The following is a 6000-nucleotide window of genomic DNA, read 5'->3' on the forward strand; positions in this document are numbered from 1 at the left end:
TCAGATTCTGTGTCTGCCTCTCTCTGACCCTCCCCCGTTCATGCTCTGTCTCTCTCTGTCCCAAAAATAAATAAACGTTAAAAAAAAAATTATCCTTGTCTCTGCTATCTCCTGTCTCCATCTAGTCTATCTAGGTGTCTCTGTGGAGGGGCTATCATCCCCCTGTCTGCAAACCCTGCAGCCAGCACTCTGCTTCCTGAAATACACTCCCTTCCTCTGTCCTCCAACCCTGCTTTCAGTACATCGCTCATTGCTCAGTAATCCCTGGTAGGATCCTGTCACATCAAGTTCAGGCAGTTCCACCTGGCATCCAAGCCCTGGCCACCATTTCTGCCCTCACCCACCATATCTCATCTCTGGTTACAACCCACCAGTTATCTCCTATATTTGACTTTGTTCACACCAGTCCTTCCATAGGATGTTCTCACCCCCTCAGCCCTGCCAATCCTTATCCTGCGTCTCTTTCAAACCTCTACCCCAAGCACTTCTCTTCCAGGAACTCTTTCCCGGTCACCCTAGCTGACCCAGGGCCCCTCATTCCCACACATCCTCCGTGTGCCCTGAGTTTAAGTGCCAGGCCATTGAGATGAGTCTGAACCTATTTATTCAATTCAATCCCACAAACATTGACTAAGCACTGTCAAGACATCCCAGCAGGTACCACAGACAAGCCACATGGGAACCCTGCTTTCAAGAAGTGTGTAGTCTTGTACGGGAGTAATCATATGGCCGGGAAGTAACTTAAAATAGAAAGTGATCTGGGGCGTCTGGGTGGCTCAGTTAGTTAAGCGTCTGACTTGGCTCAGGTCATGATCTCGTGGTTTGTGAGTTCGAGCCCCACGTCGGGCTCTGTGCTGACAGCTCAGAGCCTGGAGCCTGTTTCAGATTCTGGTCTCCCTCTCTCTCTTCCCCTCCCCCACTCATGCTCTGTCTCTATGTGTGTGTATCTCTCTCTCTGTCTCTGTCTCTCTCAAAAATTAACATAAAAAATTTTTTAAAAAATCAAATGATGTGTCATAGAAGAGTTTTCTCCCTGAAAATATTTTTGAGCACTATGTTCCAGGCAGCATGCTAGTTGCTGGGGATATATCAGTAAACAAGACCTACCCTGTCCCTGCTCTCGTGGACCTTGAAGTTTATTGCAGGAAAATGACAGATCAACAAGTAATCACAATTTTGGGTGGTAAGAGCTATGGTGGGGAAGACCTACAGAAGCCGGTGAGAAACCGAGACCAAAGGCCAGAGGAGCCCACAATGGTAGAGAGGAGGCTTTGAAGGTAGTGGGGGGCTACTTGAGCTGGGCCAGTGTGATAGGCAGAAGAGTAGCCCCCCACATCATAATCCCTGGAACCTGTGATTATGTGACCTTCCATGGCAAGAGGGATTTTGCAGCTGTAGTTAAATGAAGGTCATTGGGATGGGGAGAGTAGCCTGGATTATCGAGACAGGCCAAATCTAATCAGGTGAGTCCTTAAAAAAAGGAAACCTTTTCTGGCTGCGATCAGAGAAAGAGATGTGACAATGGAAGCAGGGTGAGAGAGATTGAAGATGGAAGGGGCCACGAGCCAAGGAATGAGGGTATAACTTCTTGAAGCTGGGAGAAGCGAGGATCAGATTCTCCCCTAGAGTCCCCAGAAGGAACACAGCCCTGCTGACACCTTCATTTTAATTCGGTGACACCTGTGTCAGACTTCTGACCTACAGAACTGTAAGATAATAAATTTGTGATGTTTTAAGCCACTAAATTCATTACAGCAGCAATAGAAACCTAATATAGCCAGGAGGGTGGGCAAAATTTGGAACAGAATTCAGGAACAGGGTGATTATGGGGAAGGACATCCACATAGAGGGGGTGTAGGAAGAGCAAAGAGATGGCCCTGGGAACATGCACGTAGGGCAAGAGCAAACGATTCGGTTTGGCTCAAACCCAGGGCAGGTGAATGGGAAGGGAGGGCAGAGGGTAAGCCAAGGCCAGAACTTCATGACAGCAGAGAGTCGATGTGAGCCAGCGAATGAGTCCGGGCCCCTGGCTCAGGGTTCAAGGGCAGGGTTAGGACCAGGCAACTTCGGAAATGTGCTGCCTCCAGCAGAGGATGCTGAACGAAGCCGTGAGCTTCCTGCTGCTTCCTCGTAGGACTACTGGTCTTCATCCTGCACCTTGCTCCCTACTCCCAGATTTGGAGCTCTGGGACTTAGACCACAGGTCCCTCTCGGGGACCTGCTTTTACCCCAACAACCCTAATATCCGTTGGCCTGAAAAGACCAGGTCTTGGCATCTGTGCCAGAGCTGAAAGTCTGGGTTCCTCCTCACTCCTTGTCCCCACTGTTGGTTCTCCTGGAGAGGGACTGGACTGCTGTCATCACCTCCAAACGGTGCCTACTCTCCCCGGCATCAGCTATGTGCCCCCGCTCTTCCTCTACTCCCAGCAAAGCTTATCTATCTGTCCAGTGCCTTGGACCCTCAAGCTCCTATAAGATGATTAACTTCCTAATCTGTACAACAGCACCCACGCTTTAGCCCCACCAGGGAATAGCTACACTGAAGCATCATCCAACCTAAACAGAGAATAAAGTGTCATCCAAGCCAAAGAGAGAATGAAGTTCAAGGGCTAGAATTCGGAAGCTTGTAACAGGCTCTAAGGGGGCAGTAGTTTGGAGTACAGAGAAGCCCTTGATCCACCTCTAATAGGAAGTCATCACTCCGCCCATAGATGGCAGGTCAGGGGCCCAGGGACGTCCTTGAGACAGAGTGAACACCATCGTCAGATGCCCTGAGGGTGTCTGCTCTCTCTGACCACAGCAGGATTTCTCAGGCATCAGGGGGCACAGAGCCGAGAGCATACTCCCCCGGCTTGACATCCGCCTGAATATGTGTACTCTTTTTTTTTGCCTGGGCCCCTAAAGTTGCCTTTTCACACACACGCTGCGCTCCCCAAAACCAACTAAGACAGCACTTAGTCAAAGAACAATTATATTTAACTGAGAAGAACTCCGAATGAAAGCATTATTCTATCTAAAGTGTATTACATGACATAAACTGTGCCCAGTCTAATACACGTAGATATATACATACACATACATACACACACACACATACACACACATATACATACATATGTAGTCCACACATACACACACACACACACACACACACATTTAAATTTAAGTTCTGGACCCACTTTATGCCAGTCATTCTACCAGCAATTATTAATTGGGCACAATTACGTGTGTGATCTTACACTAAGTGGCTCCTCTCCTATCTTTCTTGGCCCAGCTTCTTTTGCTGCACATCCTCTTTGATGCAGGCTTGAGGGCACTGCAGAAGTATAGAACAACAGTTCGCTTTGGGGTTTCAATGGTCTTAACCACACCAAGTATCTTGGATTCGGTTAGCTCAGCTCACAAAAGTACATGAGGCAGGATGGGAGCTGGGTAAGTCCCCGGGCTCAGAAATCACAAGATCTGGGTTTTATTTTGAAACTAGCCCACTGGGGCCTCAGTGTCTCCCTCAGAGGATTTGTTCAGAAGAGCAGCTCTAAATCTTTTTGGTCTCACGTCCTGTGAAATAATAAGAAATCTATATATTTGTCTCTGCCATGGTTCCTGACACAAAACTCCTAAAATCTTTTCTTTCCTGCATGACAGCCACAGCTGGCACGTACTCTTAAACCCTTGGGAATTCTTGGCTGATAGAAGCATCTTTTGTTCTAATGAAGTGACTCTCGGTGGGCTCCTGGGTGGGGGCTGGTCACCTAGAAAGAACAAGCCAGGATTAGAAGCTTGAAACTTTCAGCCTCATCCCCAATCCTCTGCAGAGGGAAGAGGGGCTGGAAAACGAGCTAACAATCGATCGTGCCTGCGTGATGAAGCTTCCATAAAAATCTCAAAGTATGAGGTTCCGAGAGCTTCTGAATTCCCGAACACATAGAGGTACTGGGAGGGCGGTGTGCCTGGAAAGGCCTGGAAACTCTGCACCCGTTTCCCTATACCTTGCCCTCTGCGTCTCTTCCATCTGGCTGTTCCCGGGTTGTGTCCTTTTAAAATAAACTGGTACTCTCATAATGAAAGCGCTTTCCTGAGTTCTGGGAGCAAATTATTGAACCTGAGGAGAGGGTCGTGGGATCCTCGATTTACAGCCGGCCAGTCAGACGCATAGGCAAAAGCAGGTGACTCACAATGGGCATCTGAAGTAGGGGAAAGGGAGCAGGCTTGTGGGACTGAATCCCCAACCTGTGAGGTCTGCACGCATTCTGATTAGTGTCAATGAGATGGAACTGTAGGACACCCAGCTGATGTCACAGAATTGCTTGACGTGGGGAAAACCTACGCATCTGACGTCAGCGGTGTTGATGTGTGAGTGTGAGCGGAGAAGGGGGAGCAGTTTTTCCCTATTTTCATGTCCCCTTTACACCTAACAATGACTGAGGATCCCAAAGAGCTTTACGTGATCCTATCCATCAATACTTACAGTATTAAAATTAAAGCTAGGAAATTTTAAAAAATTTGTTTTAAAATAGCCATAACAAACACGTTGTGTGCATAAACATCTTTTGGTGAAAAACAACCTGTATTTTCCAAAAGAAAAAATGGAGCGAGGAAGGTGGTATCGTTTTACCTGTTTTTCTGCTAAATCTCCCTAATGTCTGGTTTAATAGAAGACAGCTGGATTCTCACATCTGCTTCTGCATTCAGTTCCTTGTGAATTACGTGTTATCATGTGTCATCTGCTTCCCGAAAACCCCCCTGTATGCCTGGAGGAAAATGAGATTGAAAAGGCGAATAACATCTTAGCATCGCTAGGAAAATCAGCAGACCTTATGATTGCGCTAAAAGGGTTTTGGAGACCCACACGGTCCCCAGACCACGCTTTGAAAACCGCTGGCTTAGAAGGCCAAAACATTTCTACCAGATCTGACATTCTGTGGTCTTTCTGAGAATACTCCATGGTAGTGTTTTTCGAAATGTTTCAGAATTTACACTCCCAGGAATAATTTCATGGGATGTTACTGAACACGGGGAAATGTAGTTTCTATGAATAAATTAGTTTGAGAAGCCCTAGTTTAAATTATGTAGATGTATTTACTGCAGAACTTTTTAGAAGCTTTGATGTGATAATACATGTTACGAATCTCTTTCATTTTTTTATTTTTATTTATTTATTTTTTTAATGGCTTTTTAAATTTTTTATTATATGAAATTTATTGTCAAATTAGTTTCCATACAACACCCAGTGCTCATCCCAAAACGAATCTCTTTAAAAAATACTACCGTGGATAAGGTTTCCTCATAGTTTTAGCCAGAAACTCTTTTTTTGAGAAGACTCTTTAAAGACCGTTGTAACAAGGAACATTGTTTGGGAAATGCTGCGTTAGTGACTCCTGGGTACTTTTCCTGAGTATTAACAGATCCGATTCTATCATTTGGAATGCATTTTTCTCTACATAAAATTCTGCATGTATACTTTTTAGTTCTTTCAATGCAGAGATTTTATGGTAGTCATTTCTAGGACTAAGAGAACCTCAGGTTGCTAAATATTTTGCCTTTAGACAAATTGCCGAAAATTAAATAGGAAGAATATATATATATATATATATATATATATATATATATATATATATATATTTGTTGAGTGGATGACTAAGTAACATTTCTTGAACATCTACTACATGCCAGCAATCTTTGTTTTTTTTTTTTTTTTAAGTAGGTCCCAGAGCCCAACATGGGGCTTGAACTCACGACCCTGAGATCAAAACCTGAGCTGAGATCAAGAGTCTGATGCTTAACAGACTAAGCCACCCAGGCACCCTGACCAGCAACCTTTTTAAAAACACAATAATCAAGACTGTGTGGTATTGGCGGAGGGGATAGACACATAGATCAATAGAACAGAACAGAGAACCCAGGAATAGACCCACACAAATATTCCCAACTGATTTTTGACAGAAGTTCAAAAGCAATTCAGTGGAAGAAAGATAACGTTCAATAAGTGATGCTGAAACA

This window comes from Panthera leo, chromosome F3 (assembly GCF_018350215.1).
Source record: "Panthera leo isolate Ple1 chromosome F3, P.leo_Ple1_pat1.1, whole genome shotgun sequence".
Taxonomy (NCBI): Eukaryota; Metazoa; Chordata; class Mammalia; order Carnivora; family Felidae; genus Panthera; species Panthera leo.